The following is a 21,735-nucleotide window of genomic DNA, read 5'->3' as shown; positions in this document are numbered from 1 at the left end:
CAGTCAGAAAATGTGTGCCTTGAATGTTAAGGAACATAACCTGCAAAAAAGAAGTGGTTTTATTTGCTTTCATGATAGGATGTGTAAAAGGCAAATATAGCTTGTAAATAACCTTCTTAATTAATTTTAATAGCATTGCTCAGACTTTTCATATCATAAAAGCAGCAGCAATTAGAGTCATGGTCACTTTTGGTCCCTAAACTTACTTGCCCACTACTGAACAATGAGACAGACTTGGAACCTCCTTATGTTTTCAGCACAATCAACTCCTTTGAAAGGTTGACTTGAAATTTACTGTGGTCCAATTGCCAAAATGGAGGAACAAAAGTGTATCAGGCCCTCACATGGCCACGCCAGCATATATAATAATATATTTATAGTGGATGTATGATGGTATATACACTATGCTATACTATGTTTTTTTTTCTAAAAGGTATTTGGAATTTGTACATTAACCATGGGTGACATGGGTGACAAATACTTAGTTTTACAAACCATCCCAAAGAAGCACAGATATAATTTTAAACAGGAATTTTGTGTGTGTTATGTGCATTACATCAATGCAGTCTTGGGTATGTTTTAGAGTGATTTTACAGCTCTATGTCCAAATATAAATTGAGTTGCCCCAATCACAGTGAGTCCAAGAATACAAAATCTACAGAAAATTAGAAAATCCACTAAAACTGTACAAAAATAAACCTATCCATACCTCTCAATGTCACAATGTTAGAGTTTATTACAGTTGACTCTTCTGGAACTTAGTTTAAGCTCCTCTGAGAAGCCAGAGGTTTCACCTTAACAAGACTTTAATGTTCCTTTTTATAGATTTGTATATTCCAAGACTGGGTTATCACTCATTTACACCAGGCTCAGTATTGCCAACCATAATTGCTAAGTGATTTGTTGAGGTAAAAGAAGATTCCAAATTGGGAAGGAAGAAGAAAGATTCCTCTGGATGGTTACAATTCAATACATTAACTTTATCAGTGCTCCCAAGTGCTGACTTAACCATTTGTAGAGTTTATTTGGCAGAATTAGGTTCTCTGTAGGGTGCATCTACACATGTTAATGTGGTTTAGTTAATGTGCATTAAATCTAGTACTTCTGGGCATTTATACATGTACTTTGAAAATGGGGGCAGGCATGCTTTAATTAGAGCAGCTCCGAGATCCACTCTAATTAAAGCACTCAAAGCATTTTGTGTATCAGAGTCCCCAAGTTTCAAAATGGTGGTGGGGGTGCTTTATCTTAAGCTCGTCAAACAAGCTGAGATAAAGTGCTCCCACCACCATTTTGACGTGTGGGGATGCTGATACATGAGATGCTAAAGTTGTTGGAACACATAAATTACCACACTCTATGGTAAATTAAAAATTGAAAAACTGGGCATTTATAAACACTTTTTCATCCCACAATTCACCAGAGATACACTGCTTTGTAGCAAACTTGGTTAATTGAGTCTTCTCTGACATACAACACATTGGAGCTGCCTTGCTGCTCATGTATAGGTGACCTTCATTGTGAGATACTAGGAAAATGTGCCTTAGCTGGGCTTAATGTGCATTAACTAAAGTGTATGCTTTTTAAGTGATGCTTAATGCACACTAATTTATTTTAAAGTGCATTAAGTAAAAATCACAGGGTATTTTTACACATGGAAGTGCCGCAGCACCTGGCACTTTGAAAAGCACCCTGCGCTGCGATGCTTGCAGTTGTATAAGTGGTGAAATGTGCATCAGCTCTGAGAAAATGGCGGCAGCATGCTTTTGAACTAAAACACATCAGAGGTGCTTTAGGTCAAAAGTGCACCATCACCATTTTCTCTGCACTCGCGCATTTTGCCACTTATACAAGTGTACATGATGCAGCACAGTGTATGTCATCTTGCGGGTGGAGCAGACATAATTAATCAAGTCTGCTCTGAGGCGGCAGATCTCCTACACATCATGGGATGAAAAAGTAGGTGTACAAATGCACACAGATTTTACATGACACTTTAATGTGTGTTAAATTAAGCTAATGCACATTAAAGTGCACATGTAGACATGCTGAACCTTGCTTCATGAGTTGGCAATTAGAATGAACTCTATACTGAAAAGCTGGATTAAAGTTAAACTTTAGTTGTAAACCTGTTTTTTGTTAAAAAGAAAAGAGAAACTGATTCTTTAGCTATCCATAAATGCATATAAGATTTTAAACACAATCGAAGGGAACATATTTTTGAGATAATCTTGAATGCACTCAGAGCTGTTATCTATATTTATACATTTTTCTTGGTTTCTATGGTTTATATCTTGTAATATGTTATTTTTGAAGCAATACAGCTGGCTCCAAATAAATGAGAATTCTTTGTGATTCTTTCTTTTACTTTTTCTTAATTTCTGATGACATTAATGTATTAATTCACTCTTTCCACATAAATAATTATAATAATGACATTTTATGGCATTTCAGGACCAGAAATTAAAAAAAAAAAATACCAGTGTGTCCTAGATTGCAGGAGTTAAAGTACCTGCAAAGGGAATGTGAATTTTCAAAATGGCATTCTTTCTCAATAAGGCAAGATAAGGAAAAGGCATATTCACAAGGGGAATGTTCATAATACATATATACATACATACATACATACATACATATATATATATAATATTATAAAAAGTTAATTTTATTTTAAAAAATCAAGTGCATTTATTGTTAAATTAGAAGTTTATATGATATTTTTGCTAAAATCTAACGTTCTGTTATCTTATTCTTTATTTTTTTAAGAGTAAGAAAATCATTTAATACCTTTTAGAGGGCATCTTCTGTTATGTAACATAGTAAATATTGCACAACTGTTTCCCCATAACCTATTTTTTCAGATCATAACATTATAAATATTCAGTTTGAGGGTTCATGTTTTTCAAAGAAAATCATTTCCCTTCCCTTCCCTTCCCTTCTTTTCCTTTCCCATCTTTTCTGATTAATTGTCATTCTGATTCATTCATTGTCCTTGACTACATATTACATCATTATAGCAGTGGTGGTATCACAACACTTATTTGTGATATCATTTTACAAATTAAGAAAAAGGGATTGTTTGATTATAACAAATGAAAGAATAATAGTTGTAAGTGGGGTAGTAGAAAGGACTATCCCCATTATAAAGTTCATGAGAGTTAAATGAAGTTTTTATCGAACAGTATTTGTAGATTTCTCTCAACATGTTACAAAGCATTTTTAAGGAAAACTGAACTTTTCACTTTTTGGCACTAGCAGGTTTGGTGCTCTTGACATTAGCACTAATGCATTTTGCAATTGTAGTTATTACTGGAAAATGGTCACCTCAGGCATTAAATGGTAGTTTATTTCTCTGGCAGTATATGCTATTACTAGTGACGGAAATGAAGCAGGAAAACAAAACTCTTAATGCTGCAATTTGAACGTATTTGTAAATGAACAACTTACTGCCTACATAAAATGCAGCAGGTAGCATTGAAGAAATGGTTTAATACTAGCATCAGCCCCAGGGTTAAGGTTCAAAACTGAGCCCAGAGAAATAACATTTTAAATTTAAAGTTCATGTTAGTACCCTTTACATTTAAGTTTGCATTTAACAACACAGATTTTAGTATATTAAAATCATAGAACAAGGAATTCAGAAACAGAACATACCCACTGCATCTTCAGTGTAATGTAAGTAATAATGCTGTAGAAACCATAAGCCAGAACACCTCCAGCTGGCATAAGGGAGAATAAATACGCCATTGCAGTACAACTGCAGGGGAGGATCTAGAGGGGGTGAGCTCACTGGCATGATAGCACAGCTCCTTTTGGGAGCTCATTATGTGTCATGAGCTCTGAGTTCACTGGCTGGTCAGTGTGCAGTCTGCCTGGAGCCCCTGCTTGCATATTGGAGCTGCTTGAAAGAAAGAACTCTGGGCAAAGCCCACACCAACCAGCCAGTGAGCTCAGAGCTCATAGCACATGCAGATTTTGGGCAGGAACTGCACCAAAATGCCAGGAAATCAGAGTGTTCACTGGAATCCAGGATCTTGGTGCACAGCTGAAGGGGGTGTGGATGATGGGACACCAAGGTACTAGTTCTATTCATGCACAACAGATATATGTCCCAGGAGGACAGCCTTAGTTTGCCACTTTTAACTTTGTTGTGCAGGCTGGCAGAAGTTGCTGACATGAGGCTTAATCCATGAAATGTCAACTGCTTCAGCTAACTTGTATCCCCAACCAGCACTGTTTACACTTGTCCTCCTGAAGAGTCTTCTTGAAAGGAACAAATGTTAGATGGGATTGAATTGGACACCGGGGAGGGTACGGAAATTACACGTTTACCAGTCTAAGTGATCAGAAACAGGTCTTTACTCATAACAAAACAGAAGTTTGGCACAAACAGACTGGTTTAAAAATGACAGAACCCAGTCTAAGGTTTGCTCCCCACCCCTGCAAAGGGTGAATGTGTGTTCTGTTTGCTACCACTCTAAACTATGCCGCTGACAGCAATCTGCATAACTGAGATCAGTTCTGCCTTGGTGTTGTCCCCAAAGGACAGTGAGTTCGTGCCCGGTGCGCTTGTGCCAATAAACACACAGGGGTGAAGGATCCAACTTAATCTTTATTTCTGCGCAGAAAGCAGTGCTTGGCAATCGTTCGCAAAGCATGCACCCCCACCCAAGTGGGCTTTAGCCTTATATAGCCTCTTCTAGCCTTACACGCTATGCAGTTACTATAGGTTGCCCCTTTTGGTCCATGCGCACTTCACCCTAGCTACAGACCACTCCCTAGCCAGCTTGAACTTGTCTTCGTGACAGTGTAATTTGCTGATGTGGCACCTGTTATTCAGCAAGCTCAGCCAGTAACCCCCCTTTCCAGCTCCACCAGGGACCTCGCTGATATGGCCTTTCCTTCTAGCAAGGCCAGCAATTAAGCAACTAGGCAACAAGCGATCTCCCCCAGCCTAAACAACCTACTCTATGCCCTTGGTTAGATAAAATATTTTTTCAAAACATACAAAGCTGTTCCCAAAGTATAAAAAAACATATAAAAGTTTCAGGGGTACTCATCATTGGGATTTTTGAATGTCTGTACCTAGCCCAGAACTCTTTTATTTCCTGAAGTTCTTTTATCTATATTTTCAACTTCTTAATAATTCATTCTTAAAATGGTAAGTATTCTGACTTTCTTAAAGAAAAAGGTTGGAGATCAAGGGCTACCAAAGTAAGGGAAGAGAATATGGATTTGGTGGTAACTGAAGCTCTTGGTATCATAACATGCACAAACAGGTTGAGAACACTTAAATCTCTGTAAATTTACTCTAAAAGGTTTCACACAGCTGCCCCCTCCCCCCCCCCCCCCATTAGTAAGGAAGACTTTCTATGTATGATATTTAAAGAAATTGTTTATAATTCAGGCAGTATACTTCTTCCTTTATGATAATATTTATTTTAAATGTTTATATATGATAATACCTTGGATGTACTGATGTACACTCCTCAAAATGTTGTCTCTGTTTTGTAGTACCAGTACTGTTCTGAAATCTTGTTTCCCAAAAACAAACTTCTAGCAATAACAAAGACTATATCACTACACTTTAGCAAAGAATGGGTCTCAAACCTATCTACACTTTGGCAAGTCAGAGAGCATTTTTATGTAATGTATCTAAATCTACGGGGAAACAACTAGAGCCTCTCTAGCTAACATACAGTGACAAGTATCTCCATTAACCAGAGCCTTGAATTGCACACTCTAGAGTAATACAACATGACAGCATTTCAGCTTCCAAATACACCTGGCATTGTTGAAACTGGAGTGATGGATTAGGTTTACTGTATAATGTAATGACTAATATGTATCACACTTTTCTCCCAACTGAACGCAAGACACGTATACACTTTAGACTGTAGGCTTAAATCTACTTTTTGTCACATCCACACAATGTCACTGTTTTTCACATGTTTGACAGAGACTCTTTACATCTCAGAATTGCTTCACTTGTGTCCTTGTGCAATTATGTAGCAACAGCTTAACAGGACAAAGTAATATAAAGTTTTTAATAAATTTATACTACCATCGGATAACACCTTGTGACAAAAAATGTAGAGCATTTGGTTGAGAAAATATTTGTAATAGAATATAATTGCTGGAATTTGGTCAATTTACTTATATTTCTATTCTTCTTCAAGTGATCTTTAATCATTTTTGTGTTCAATACTTGGCTAGCTATCTCACTTAAAGATGAAAGGATGAATCTCTCAGATTTGTGTTTGTTTTTAATGATACACAATTCTGAATGGATATTTATTTATGTCTCTCATGGACTCTTATAGTAACATTATTTTATTGAATGTTTTCCTTCATTCTAAGCATTGAGGGTTTTTTTTGTTTTACTTAGAGAACAGAAAACATTTATTGCTTCATTTGTTATTTTAAGTAAGTGCGGGAGGCAAACCACAATTTTTGCTTTGCTGATTATCAAAATGGGTTCACTTTTTTGTGTTCAGTTTCATTTCCCTTCCTATACAACTTGCTTTTGTGTTTTAATAAATGATGCATATTTCTGTGTTCTTTGTGAGTTAAGTCAGGTTTTTCTTGTGTCAGGCTACCCTTAAATTTAACTTCTTAATTTTCTTATATTTATGTATATTTTTATGTGCTAAGATGTCATGTTTTCTCCTTTATATTTCTGGTTTCAGTTACATTGCTGATTGAGTTTAATTGTCTTTAATAAATTATTTCCTTTATGAAACAGTTTCATATTTTAATATGTTGACCCTTACTCATTTTGCACAGAGAAGGGATTAGTGTGCTTTATTCAGGGGTGTGAAAATCAACTCACTTTTTGTGTGGACAGGCTAAGCCCTCCTTTATACATTACAGATATTGCAGAGTTAATTGGTTAATAGCACAACTACCTTAAGACCAACTATACATGCAAAGTTGCTATCACATGATAAAAAGCTACAACCAGCTATAAAGTTAGACCTTGAAAATGTGTACTAACTTTATATCTGGTTGCTATTGAGCTTTAATTTAGTAATGTAGTAGGGCTCCCAGCTACAGGGTACACCTTGCCCAACATGAAAACCCTGAGTCCTGGAGACTTGGCGGGGGTGGGGGGGGGGGTGTATGAGGGAAACCACCACTCTACACAGGGCTCCAAGGCTTGTGGGGGTGGAGGGGTTGTGGGAAACTCCCAGTCCACACAGGGCTCTTGATCCAACTCTTCACCTGCAGTGAGGACTGAGACACCCTGCAACTGATGGGGCTCCTAGTCCACGGTATGCCTCACGTGTAACCAGGACTGAGAGCCTCACAACTGACAGGACCAAAAGCCCCACAACTGATGGGGCTCCTGGTCTGGGCTGTGCTTCATGCAAGGACTGTAAGTTGTGGGACTCTCCATCCTAGCTAGGCATTAGGCACATCTGGGGCTGAGCACCCCATTAGTTTCACTTAGCCCTGCTGGGATCAGTAATTGTGGGGTCTGTCAGCCCCAGGTGCATGTGGCCCCCATGGCTGGGAGCTCCCATCAGCAAAGGGAGTTCCCAGCTGTAGAAGCCTGTTCTTGCCAGAATTGAGCTCTCCCTGCACCCACAATATGGCTCAATTGGATTTAACGTGCAATCCCACAAGTGTGCCTCCTGCCATGCATGTGTAGCATGACAGGTAGTGTGATTGTGTGGATCACACATTAGATCCAGTCACACTTTTTTGTGCATGTGTAGAGGGGGCCTAAGTATGATACAACTGTCTTCACTTTGAAGCAAACTTAAACAACGTGACTCTTTATATGCATTCAGTAATGTCAACACAGCAAGGTGTAGTGAAGCCTAGAGATACCTGAGCTATCTGGTGTACTAAAAGGAGTATACTTATATCATCTCAGAGCTTGTTGCAGATTAATTTACTATCTACCTTCCTAAGAGTAAATCTGTCCAGAAGGAGATCTGCACCAATGCAACTACATTGTTCTCTGTATCAAGCTAGCATGAGTATCTCTACACTGCAGTACATCTTGCATTATAAACAGGCCTTAAAGTGCCCTTATAGGGAGCTGTTTCAAAGCAATAGATGGTCTGGAAATTCACCCCCTTGCTTATTGAGCTATAAGTTTTCTTGCTCAGAAAGTAGACTTTGACTTACATTTCTTCCTCCCTAGGGATACAATAGAATATCCTCCTCTAAATGTGAACCTTTTCTTCTACTCTTCTACTGTTCCCTGCAAAAAGAATAACTATGGCTGACATCTCACCAAGATCTCTACATAGTTTGCATAACACTCAAGGACTTTTTGGGAGGTGAAACCTCTAATAAGAATGTGGAGAAATTAAATTAATCTGTGTGTCACATCTCTCCCTCTCTCTCTCTCCCTCTCACTGTCCTTTCCCTTGCTCTATTGCTGAGAACCAAAGAAATCTTAAGTGATGTTTTGCCAAACAATATGATAATCATTTAAGAACTCCCTATTTAGATTTAAATGATGTTTAGCTATCAGCAAGGTTTTAACATCTCTGTCCCATGTGGTAAACATAACAATAAAAACATTATACATGCAAAAATGCATTCACTTTGATTGAGGAGTGGTAAATTGCCTTTCCTATCAACATAACAGCTGAAACTCAAAGCAATTACTAAGCAAACATCCATATCCACATAAATAGCAATTTCAAAGTCTACTTTCAATGCATCACAGTCACCTCCTACTTTCTCTTACATACTCCCACAAAACAATACAAAATTCCTCAGTCCATGTAGCAAGTTTCTCAATACTGCTTTCAAAGAAAGATCTTCATTTCAGCCTTTACAGTCCACATTATTGCATAATACTTCTCACCCTCAGATAAATATATCTAGCTACATCACCACATATAAAAAAAACTACACAAGCATGCCATATGATAAGTTACAGTTGAACAATCCTATTCTTGGACCAGTGTATCAACATTACTATTTCTAAAATATGACCAAAATATACCCGTTAATTAAAAGCCCCGATACCATTACAGATTTATTTTACAAATTCTTACAACTTCATTTATAACCATTCAAATGTTTCTTAATCCTGCTTTTAAAAAGTTAAATTAACTTAGTTATGGTAAAACATTTTTGTATTGGAAACTAGTTGTTTAAAAGTGTGAGATTGTTTACACTAAAGTTATTAAATGTGAAAGGTGAATTGCAGAAAATACTCAATACTTTTGGACAATTGAGTCCTCAGTGTTGTCATGTCAACTGACTAAAGTTTGCTATTTGACCTTTAGGTGGGGTATATCTTAATATGATATGATGAAAGAATTGAAGGAACTGGCTGGCTGGAAGAGATTAATTATCATTCCTGTATGACTACTTGGTTTTAAATAATGCTGTGAGTACTGATTATATTGTCATTTTTAATTAAATGGTCAGTTTACATAATGTCTTTGAATAGGTATCTGTTTTGATTTATATCATAAAATATTTTAAAGCATTGACAATCTTATATTTGAATAGAAAATAAATAGAAAACAAATTATAGTAAACACTGCCTGAGGTAAAATTGTTTCTCCCAGTTTTTATACCTAGGCTAAGTATCTGAGAATCAGGGAACCACAATCAGCTTGGATTCTGTGCCTTTCTTCTCAAGGGCCACTTCTCACAGCAATGAAGTCAATTTTGTTATCTAGATAGCCAGGCAGATGGCAGGGCAGGGTGAACCTTTAAGACTACTTATTCAGAAATGCATAAGCGTTCAGCATCAACAGTCTACTTTTCACACAAAGAGGGAAGAGTACTGAATGATTTTAAGTCTATGAGGGTCTGCCCCCTGCTCAAGTCATCACTTGATATTGATTCCCCTTCCATCTGACCTTCTTTCTTTGCAGTGGCAATGCGTACAGGGTTCATGAGGGTGCATGTGCACCTCCTGAGAGCGCTGGTGCATGCCCTGACTGGCAGGTTTCCCTGCTTAGGCAATGGGCAGTGGGGGCAGGTGGGAACACTGGTGCTCCCCCCCTGCAAGCTGGCTGGGGAGTGGGGGTGCCAGGTGAAGTGCCACTGGCACTTCCAGGAGCACTGCTGGCACTTCTGGGAGTGCCGCTTATGCTTCCTGGCTGGCACAATCAGCCACGGGGGATCCCCTGCCTGGTTGGTGAGACTGGCCACAAGGGGACCCCTCTGGTCACTGACTGGCCATGGGGAGGGGGGGGGCACATTCCCCCCCCCCCGACTCAGGTGGCACCAGTCACTCAGGTTTCTTTAGGAAGATCATTGAACCCAACAGCTCTAGGCATAATTGGGTGACATCTGTTTCCTGGATCCTTATCAGTCTGGCTCTCATCTTGGATATAGCACAGCAACTGTGCATGACCTTTCATTGATTCTTTGATGACCTTTGCATGGAGATCATCAGGGGAATTTATGCCTTGCCTGATCCCTCTGTGGCCTGTGACACAGTTGACAATGAGGTGCTGATGAAGAATTTACAAGACCTGGTTGGTATGAGTGGGACAGCTCTAAGCTGGTTCTGCTCTTTCCTGTGAGGAAGGTCCCAGAGGGTGGTAATGGGTGACTGCTTGTCGTGCCCTCAGAACCTTTTCTATGGAGTTCTCCAGGGCCCCTCTCCAGGGCCCCCCTCCTGCTCAATGTGTATATGAGGCTACTGGGTGAGATTGTACAGGGATTTGGAGTGAAGTGCTCTCAGCACACTGACATGCAGCTGTACCTCTCCTTCTCTTCTGAACCTGCCCCCACAGTCTCAGTCCTTTCCCAGTTTCTGGCTGCAGTTGGGGATTGGATGCAGGTGAACCAACTGAAACTAAATTCAGACAAAACATAGGTGATAGTGGTCAGAACACGTATGTTGGGGTAACTAGGACACCTATCATTGATCGGTTTGAGCCTCCCCTTGTCAATCAGGGTCACAGCTTTGGGGTGCTCTTAAATCTGCTGCACCTGGATCTTCAAGTGGCAGCTGTGGCTAGAAGCACCTTTCACCAACTTCATCTGGTGAGAAAGCTGGTTGGAAAATGTTAAGGGTAATGGGGAAATTATTGTTAAGTAGGACAATTGGAAGTGTTAGCACATCAAGTTTCTCCCCACTGTAATTACTAGCTATGTGTCTGTAACTCAATCTAATAGGAATTAGAATGCACCCTTAACATTACAACCTATAACTGTAAAGGTAAACATTAATATCTAGGTTATTTTATTATAACAAGTTACCACTGGTTTTATTATGTGGTTAATGTGAACATAATTGTTTGATTCAGTTAAATGCCTAGCACTTAATAAGGAAATCTGTCCTCCACTAACTTACACTTTGGAAGGCAGAAGGCAATAAGCTGCACCTTATAGACTAATTCAAAGATGCATAAGCTTTCATAAGCAACACATAGACAGTCTCAGCAGACAGGCCAAGCATTCAATGGCTATTGAAACTGGTGAGACCTTCACTCATAAAGCTGGTCACTCCTACATGGGAAAATGCAAGATTTTGTGAAGCAGGGTGTGGGAGCAGTAACCAGTGCTGCAGGGGTGGCTGTACCACCACTCCCAGTTCCAGTGACTGGGAACTCCTTGGAGACTAGGAAGAGAGGAAGAACCACTTGCTGCTTCCACTGTTCCTGGCTGGAAAAAGGCAGGTGTGACTTTGGGGCCTCCACTTCCCCCTGCTCCTGGATTATCAATGGACAGCAGGGGTGTGTGAAGCTTCGGTCAACAATTCAATTGAGAAGATTTGGCCAAATTCAGAGGCCGAATCATCAAATCCAAATTGAATCAGGAAGGAAAAAAAAAACAACCCTACGAATTGATTCAGAGCCTCTGAATTTATTTGGAAAATATTTAGAAAAGATTCAGAGATTTGCAGGTTCAGAAGGCAGTCTTTCAGGGGAACAGAAACTGAAGAGGGAGAGGGAGCGGGAAGGGGAAAGACTGTGACATCCCTAGCTGGCCAGTGACTGTGATCTTTCCCTGAGTCCCCTTCCAATCACAGTTCTCTGGGGGAGGGATGTAGAAACAGCTTTCTGTGCCTTTTGTGAGCTGTTTCTGCCTGAGCAACAGCATCTGAAAGGTACTGTTCTTGGAAAGGATTGGATACAGTTTACAGCTTATAATTGGATACAGCTTGGATACAGTTTATAATCCCTTTACGTATCCCTGCCCAATCCATTTCTTTCAACATACATTTGTTCTTGTTTGGGTTTGTTCCCCATACTTTTTAAAAAGAAAGCTGTGTTTTCCCTGGCAGTGTGATCCATCACTCTGCAGGAAAGCACATACATTACACACACTCACAAGCATACCTCATAGAAGAAGTAGTCAGATATTATTAAACACAACACAGAAGAAGTCAGACAGTCATACATCAGAGAAGAAGAAGAAATATTATTTTAGTTACACATACAAAAGTAAACACAACACAGAAGAAGAAGTGAAACACAGTCATACATCAGAGAAGAAGAAGAGTTATTACAGCTGCACACACACAGAGAAACATTTTCTAGCACAGGGAAGATTAATATGAAGCATGCTGGAAAGGCAGGTGCCAGGTCTTCTGGCAGGGGAGAGAGAGGGACTACAGGGGATAGGGTGAGAGCTAGAGCTGCAAGCCCCCACCCCCCAACATAGATGCATCCTCTTTTCCGGCAGTCATGAGTCTTCTGCTGCAAGTGGAAGCAAAGAGGTGGGAACAGTACCTGTACGTGCACCTGCACCACCTCCCCTAACACCAGAAATAGGTACCAGCAGCAGACTGACAGTCTCCTCCAGCCCAATTTCATCTCCCAGTGTGAGCCTCTCACTGCCAAAGGAGGAGCTGGATCTGGAACCAGGGGACCTGAGTGCCCCAGCTAAAGAAATTCTGGGGACTGAGGGGGAATCTGAGTTTGTGCTTCACCTAGCACACCTAGATCAAGCTCACCTAGACCCAGATCTCCTTGTCAGGAAGGCACCTCAGAGAAGGTTGTGGGGGCAGGTGTCTCAGCTTCCCCTGTTGTTGTGCCTCTGCCTGCTGAGGAGGGGGATAAGGCAGGGAACTACTGCAGGCCTGGCTGCTAAACTACTGTGTTACCAGTTACCAATCAATCATGATTCACTCAGGGACCAGCTTAATACACAGTTGCTAGCTAATGTAACCAGTTAATTAGCATCAATTAGCACCTACAAAACCAGAGACTAAGGAGAGGAAATAATCAATACAGACAATCAACTGCCCTAAGACAGAGACAGTCAGTTGCACAAGCACCCATGTCACAAGTTTTGTCTGTCAGCAGCTAGAGGTGCAGGTCCCCAGAACCCAGAAGCCCTGCACCAATCTCCTCGACACCTGTGGCTTTGTGGCTACAGAAGGGGCTACCATCCCTGCAGCTTTCACCCAGCTGTGCCTTAACACACACAGTGTCACCCATGTCATGAGTTTTGCTTGTCCGTAGCTTGAGGTGCGGTTCCCCCCAAACCCCTGCACCTATCTCCTTGAAACTTGGCAGACTTTGTGGCCTCATCAGGGGCCATCTCCCCTGCAGTTTTCAGCTCACTGTGCCTTAACACACACACCTATGTCATGAATTTTGCCTGTCAGCAGCTTGAGGTGCAGTTCCCCCCAAACCCTTGCACCTTTCAACTTGAAACTTGGCAGGTTTTGAGGCCTCACCAGGGGACACCACCCCTTCAGTTTTAAGCCCAACATAGTGTAACACATAGATGTGACATGATTTTTGCTTTTAAGAATTTGGGGTTCAGTTCCCCCCAAACCCCTGCACCAACCTTCTTGAGACTTGTCAGGCTTCATGCTCTCAGCAGAGGCTACCATCCCTGCAAGTTTAATCCAAATCAGACAAAAAACAACAAAGTTATAGGTATTTCATTGATTCCCCATTATACCCTATGGCCAGATCTCTGAGGCAGCTCTGAAGCTTCGGAGCCACTTTGGCCGGATCAAAACAGGAACCTGGTCCAGAGCTCTGGATCAGATTTCTGGCATCTGAAGCAGCCAGATACAAAACTGGATTGAATAGCTGCCTACTCACACAGGCCTAATGGATGAGTCCCACATGACAAGGGAGATCATCATGGACATGAACTGCTCAGTGCAGTGGTGGTTTGTTGGGCAGGGTGAGCTCACCCATGGGTTCATGGTCACTGACAATGGGTCCAATATGGTCCAGGTTGTCCATGATGCCAACTTTGTTGGCATCCACTGTGTGACACACAGGCTGCACCTCATAGTTAGGGATGTCTTGGAGAGGGACAGGGCTGCTGGTGATGGTACTGTCACTACCACTCAGCTGACTTCAAAATGTAGGAAGGTGGCAAGCTACTTCCATTGCAACATCAAAGAGGGTAAGATGCTGTGGGAAAAATAGGCAGAGCTGAGCATCCCACAGCACAAAATCATGCAGGATGTGGAGACTTGGTGGAATTCCACATACCTGATACTGGAAAGGCTGATGGAACAACAGAAGACCATCCATGAGATGACCTTGCTTGGGGAGATTGGGATCAGCAGCCCCCTTAACAAAGCTCAGTGGGATACCGTCTCACAGATCTTAGTGGTCCTCAAGCCCTTCCTTGAGGACACTGAGACCCTCAGTGCTGGCATTGCCCTCCTTAGCCAGGTAAATCCCTATAGTGAGAGAACTTGAGAACCAAATGGAGAAGTTCCAAGAGATCGGTGTTCCTGGCTGAGGCAAGCTGCTGTCTGCAGGCACTGGTGAGGCAGCTGAAGGAGGGCACCAGGAAATGGCTGGATCCCTTGTGGTCCAGTACGGTCCACATGCTGGAAGGCATGTGTGATCCAAGAGTGAAGGGAACATGTGCACTGGCAGCACCAAAATCCTTGATCACTTGGCAGAGGTGCTAGTGAACAGAGTCAGGAGGCAGAAGGGCAGAGGTGAGGGGATGTGGAAGAGGGGGATCCCAGCACCAGCACCAGCCAGTCTCCTCCGTACCAGCCACTGCCAATGTGGGCCAAGGTCATGGCTTCAATGTTAGGGTTCAGACATACCAGACTCCAGCCTTGGGCAGACAGTGCTGAGGCTTTGATGCTACCTATCTCTCCAAGGACATAGAACTTCTGGACTATGACCCCTTGGCCTATTGGGCAACCTGCATCCAGATGTGGCTGGATCTGGCCACAGTTTCTGGGGAACACCTGTCCTGTCCACCGACCAGTGTTCCAAGTGAGGGGGTGTTCAGCATTGCTGGGGATGTTGTGACACCCCACTGCACCTCCTTGGATCATGGTTTGGTGGAGCAGCTGGTGTTCCTGAAGGTGAACCTTCTGCTGCTGGGGTTCCCCAAAATCCACTTGCAGATGGAATGAATGCCACCCTCCTCACTGCATCTACACCTGTTTCCATTTTTTTTAACCAGTTAATCTCCCAGACATGACCTGCACTCTGTCAGGGTCAAGAAGCCTGGTGGTACTGTCAGTGGTGAGGCAACCCCAGGAAATGCCAGGACTGAGGATCCCCCTGGTGAAAGGCGGGTAGGAGGCACCATAACCTCCAGCCACCACATGCATGCACACAGTCCTGGCTGGGGAAGGCCCAGACTTGTCACATCTTTGACAGGTCTGAAGCTTGCTGGTTGCAGTGGAGTTGTGAGGCTCCAGGTGAGCTCAGTGTAGCTGCCTGGGATGCCAGCTTTTGGGTTGAAAAACCTTTCCTCAGGCTTAGGAAGCACCTGCAGTTGGTGTGTGTGCTGTTTCTGGATGGAAGGAATAGTAAAGAAAGCTAGCATGCAATGCATGCAAGGAAGCCAATCAGTGAAAATGGAAATGGAGGCATTGGGGGTGAAAGAGACAAGCTGGGGTAGAGGGGAAGGGGGATGTAGCAGCACAGGTAAAAGTGGATAGTGTAATGTTGCGGAAGGAGAGAAAGGAGGGAGTGCCAGTAGCCGGAGGATGGACACCGGATTGTTACTTTCTGGGAGACTTTAAAATATCCCCAGCTGGAGCTCCTGCTGCACGGTCAGAAAGGGAGGGTGTATCTATGCCACTGCACCTCCTATTGATCTACCTTTCCCTCCTTTTTGGTGTGTTGCTATGGGGATCCTTGTTTTTCTCACTTCCTATGCTGTATAGAATCTTTTGACAAATTGAAAGCTATGATCTGTATGTTTTTTAATCTGGTGGGATTTTTGTTGTTTAGGGATTCAGCTAAAACAATCTGTTGGTGTTCTACTTCTAGAAGTAAAAAAAAAAATTGATGATGATGTCTAATGGATTATGTCTTGTCTTTTGTCTTGTGGTACTCAAAGGGGAATGAAATCAATTTGCATCACGCTAGATTTCCTTAATGCAGCAAAATGAAATGAAGACATTGTATTGCATAAAGGTCTGCAAAGATCTGGAAAACCCTGAACATGACACGGTGTGTGTAAGCACTGTAGCCCAGGTAACTCGGGTATATACTCCCCTTCTCCAATTGAAGGGGATTGTTAGCTGGCAGGTGTGTTGTGGGGAAACTGCAGACTGCTCATTTCCCTCCTTTCCTAAAGAACCAGACCAGGACAGTCAGGGGACTTAAGTATATACACATTTATTTACATTAACTTATCACAAGGAAAAGAAACACAGATATAAACATATGTAATATATATATATATATATATATATATATGAGATATCTAAACAAATATCATAAACAATACCCTGTGGGCAAATGCCATAAAACCTTATACCAGTGCTCCAGATACAAGTAAGTCACAGGTAAGTATCTGTTCTGAAACAGATAAACCCCAAAATAAACATAGATAGCCAGCAGATAAACTCTAGATAAGTATGGGTGAACAATAAATAAGCCACAAGTAAATGCAAATAAACAACAGGTGAAATAATAGCAACAGGGGGTCCCAGCAGAGCCCTAGGACTCTACTCATATACTCATTTGCAGCATGAGAGTTCACAAAATATAAGGCACAGCATCACACCACTTATGGCACAAGAACCCCAAAGATAAACTTAATCCCAAGGGGAAACCCCAATGCCCTTGGGCTTTTCCCAAGCCCTACAGAGAAGCTGGTAACTTTAGGAGAGGGGGGCCCTCCCAGTGGGACCTCCACTTTCAGGAGCCCTTAACTAACCAGGGGGGACTCCCCTTCCCCTGTAGGAATCCTCTTTTCCCTGCAACTCATGGCTTCCAGGCCTGGAGGGTAGCCCCCGTCCTCTGTGCCAAGCTGTTCTCTCACCTGCAGTGGGCTTGGGGGAGGGGGGGGGTCACAACAGGGCTCCTCTATGCAGGGCTTCTGGGGCCTCTGGCTTGGCCCTGTCTGCTGGATCAGTAACCCCATCACTGTCTGGCTCTCTGGTCTCAACTTTTGCTATGGGTCAGAGACCTGGGCTGCCTCGTGCAGCACCAGGCTCAGTCTGCTCCTGCATCAAGCTTCCAGCCTCATTCTGGGGGTTGAGGACCTGAGCTTCCCAAGTGCTCCAAAGGTCCTACTCCATGCACCGGCCCGTGCACCATGTCTCTGGCTGCACACCAGAGGTTGCAGACCCAAGCCGCCTCACGCAGCTCTCAGGGTCTGGACACTGTGTGCTGTGCTGCGCTGCACACTGAGAGCCTAGCTGCTGGAGCCATCTGCCATTCCCTACTGATGGAAGTCTTCAGGGGCGCTTCTGGGCTACTGCTTCACCCTGCTGAGAAGCTCTCCTCAGCTCTTCTAAGCCCTGCTCTTCTCTCTTTTCTGTCCTGGATGTATTCTCGCATGCTGGGCCCACAGCTCCTTTTATATGCTCCAGGGCTCTGTCCCTGAAGTCTTACACACCTGAGTGTTGCAGTCTTCAATCAGGTCTGGGGGACGGGGAGGAAACTCCTCTCCCCTTCCCTTCAGGAAAGGGATGTGACTTCACTCCTCTTGCTGCCTCCTGATTGGTGGATGGGCTCCACCAATCAAAAACAGCAAGATTTCAAGCCTGGGACTGAACCCAAGCTCCAATAGGCAAGCCTGCTACAACACCAACTGAATCAGTCTGCCCTGATCTGGTACCACAGGGCCCTTGAATCTTGATTTTCAATACATCAAAATGAAGATTTTACGAGATGCATCAATTGCTGAGAGGAGGCATTTGAACTTTTTTAATTGCTGCCATGCTTGTAAATAGTAAAGATTTAATCATGACATATAGCATTGAATATTGAAGAATGGTTCAGGAAATCAGTCAAACTGGAGCAATGATTTATCACAAATCATCCAAACTACTGCCCACAAATTTGACTTTTTTGTGAAATCTATGATTAATGTACACTTAGGAAAGATTAATCTCAATTTTAAAGCACAGTGTCTGGAGAGTGATAGATTACCTAAATTACATGAGGGTTTTTCTTGTTAAAAAATGCAAAAAACTGTATTAAGCTCTAGCTTGAAAACAATTTTTTATACAAACCACATTACACAGATATAGTACAAATGCAGAACATTACTTAAATATTGAATGTCTGACATTTAATAATGAACTCTCTAGGATACAATCATGAGATTAAAAAACCTGTTTAGATAACAGTTTAAAGTGTTGTATTCTATGGTAAGAATTCTGACCTATGTTGAATAACACTTCAAAGGACCGTGTAATGCTTTTTCCCAGTTGACAAATGTGTGAAGATTTGCATTGTCTGTGATGCAATAAGATTAAGGCAGTGGTTCTCAGCTCTTTTACACTTGAGGCACCCCTCATTAAACTCAAAGTAGCCCTCAGAAAATATCAGCTTAGTTTTCACTCAATTTGTGACTATACAACAATAATAGAGAATTTTTTTCTGTTGCAAACATTCAAAAAGACTACAACAGTTCAGAATGTTTTTACCACTATGGATTCCTATTTCCTAATCTCTGGGTTTATCTTGTGAATCATGTCTGTACAGGTAACTGTGCTAAAACTGCATAGCACTCCACAATACTCTGGATTTCAAGGCACCCCAGGCTGCTGTGGCACCCTGTGTGAGAATCAGTTGATTAAGACTAAAGCATTCCTGTTTTTCATGAGGACAGATAGCAGGGGAATAGTTCAAGGACCCTTTCTGCCCTCTCTCTTGGTGAAACCAAACATAAATACCAGGCTACAATGTCCATGCTTGAGATGGTGAGGGAATGTAAGAAAGTGCTTCTTAAAAAAGACATTATCCACTATGAGAATAGTTGTAAAACTTTAATGGCATTTTCTACAGAGAACTTAATTAATATCCTAACCTGTATGAACTGTGCAATATTGATCCTTATTCCTCCTCCGTCACATCTAGTTCTTGGTTCATTATGTGTCTGTACACTTGCATATGTATTTGTTTCCCAATATATTTGTCATATAAAATTCAGTAAAGCTTTTTATAAGCAAATTGAATCTAATAAGAAGGGAAATAAGCAGGCAGTAACCAATAGCAGTAATAATTACCTGTAAGCAGAGGTGCACATAAAATTAGGTACCTAAAATGACACAGCAAGATATACATATAGCAATAAATCATTGTCTTTGTTCAGCAGGGTATTACAAAACCCTGCTGATACCAAAAAGAAAGATGTCATTAGGAGGCAGCATCTATGGTGATTATGGGGGCTTGGGGTCTGGTGCCTGAATGCATAGCATCGGGGAGCAGGATGGAGCTGCAGGTGGCTCTTTCAGGGCGTGGGAGTGATGGGGCTGGCTTCCCACCACTGTGCTCACTCCCAAGGGAGCAGGGAGGGCATGTGCCCCCCAGATTTGTGCATGGGGTGGGAGCAGGTTGCCCACTGTGGGCTTGGGCTTCCTTCCCTGCCTTTCCCTGGGGGTCTCTGTGGCCCAGAGGGCAGGACTCAGTGTGGCAGGGCAGAGCAGGGCCAGGCAGGGAAGCTCCTTGACACTGCAAGCCCTGTACCACCCTGGTGAAGCACCCTCTGCCTGCCTAGCAGCAGTGGGGGTAGTGGTGTGGAGTTGTGCCCCTCACTGCTGCTGGGTGGGCATAAGGTGTCTTGCCAGGGTGGTGCTGGGCTTGCGGCAGCAAGGAGCTTCCCTGCCTGGCCCCACTCTGCCCTGCCACACTGGGTCCCACTGCTGGGCTGTGGAAGTACAGGGGGAAAACAGCACAGTGGGAAGCCCAAGCCTACAGAGGGCAGCCCACACCCACCCCGCTTTGGGCTTTGCTCTGCCTGTGTTGCCCGTGGGAGGGGTGGAGCTGGGCTCTGCTCTGCTACAGCAGCTGCCACCCCCTGTGGATGGCAGCCAGGATGTAGGCACTGCTGCAGGGGGGTGCAGACCCAGTTCCCTGGCACCATAGCCCTGACAGTTGGGGGCTCCTTCCACCAGGGCTGTGGAGGCAGAGGACTGTGACTGGGGAGTGAGGGGCACCAGCAGGGCTGGAGGACTGTGGCTTGGGAGTGAGGGGCTTGGACCTGTATCCTGGTGACCTACGGGGGCAAGGGTAGCTCTGATTTTCCATGATAAAAAACCCAAAATCAAATACCACAATTTATAGATAGATAGAACTGATCTTATTATAGTGATTGAGGCACTGATAGGCTTCCAAATTGCTTTAAAATGGTAAATATAGCAATAAAACATTGTCTTCAGTTGATTCCTATATATAAACACAGGGGTATCAATTTAATAATGGATTTTGGGTTTTTTAATCAGAGAATTTGGAGGGGGAGGTTAAAGCAGAGAATTTGTGATTTTTAAACAGAGAAAACCAGGATCTCTGCTTATGGCAAATGGTTTCCAGTTTTGTTGGAAAGAGAGGGTGTGTTAATCTTGTGTCCTTATGGCTACCATATCTGTTGGCTGCAGTAAAGCAGTCATGCAAGCTACATGCATTAGAAGAGAAAACAGTCTACCAGGTATGCCAACACACAACAGATTCATACTAGCATGCTTCTAGTTCAGTGCCTGTAGTAGGAGGAATCAGCATGTGTCTTGCTTATCACAAATGACAGCCTTTTACAAATACAGAGCTTAAAGTATGGCATGAACATAATGTCACAACCCAAGGGTGTGATTTTGTTTGTGTGTGCTTCGGCACTGCTAAATTATTTCCCTCCACTCGGAGCTTTCTTTGCAGGGTGCATTTCTTAGTTGCAAAAGAGAAATACACGGTGCAAGGAGTTCCCGCCATTCGCATGCAAATTTGTGTCCCACTATTGGCCAGTTCTAAATTATTCCCACATGGCGGCTAGCGATTGGCTTGCTAGCCGTATAAGAGGCTTGAGCGGTTTCCGCCCAAGTTGGAGGACTTCACAACCATCTGGAGGAGGAGAACTTCACATCTCGTGAAGATCTCTAAGCGCTGCGGACCCAGCGTGTATCTCAAGAAGGTTACAGGTGTCTGATCAACCTCTGGCCTCTCCCCATCGCCGCCTGATCCCTCGACGTACCCTTCCCTGCGCGCAAGTTCCACGGAGCCTAGCAAACTTCGTGTGAGTGTATTCAGAGCTCTCTGCTTCGAGTTATTTTCTTCGGTTGACACGACGGGCTCGTGGTTTAGAGCCTTCAACCGGATTGGGCTAGAGGTTCGTGTGGAAGGAACTCTTGTCCGCCTCTCTTCTTTTCTGTCTGTAACTGCAACTCAAGCAAGTTTTCCTGCCTGCACCGCGACCATCTTCGGTGTAAGTAAAATAATCTTAAATCAACCGCTAAGCGTCCGTGCCTAATTCTAGTCTGCCGGCCTGCATTCCCCGACCCAGCGTGTCCAGGCTGCTGGCCACAGCCCACTGCGCGCCCCCGAGGGCCTCGGACCGCTCCTGGCCTGCACACATAACATTCCTCTACTGCCGCTATGTATGTTTCCTTACTATTTG

Source organism: Alligator mississippiensis, chromosome 3, assembly GCF_030867095.1.
Source record: "Alligator mississippiensis isolate rAllMis1 chromosome 3, rAllMis1, whole genome shotgun sequence".
NCBI lineage: Eukaryota > Metazoa > Chordata > Crocodylia > Alligatoridae > Alligator > Alligator mississippiensis.
This window is presented reverse-complemented; position numbering follows the sequence as displayed.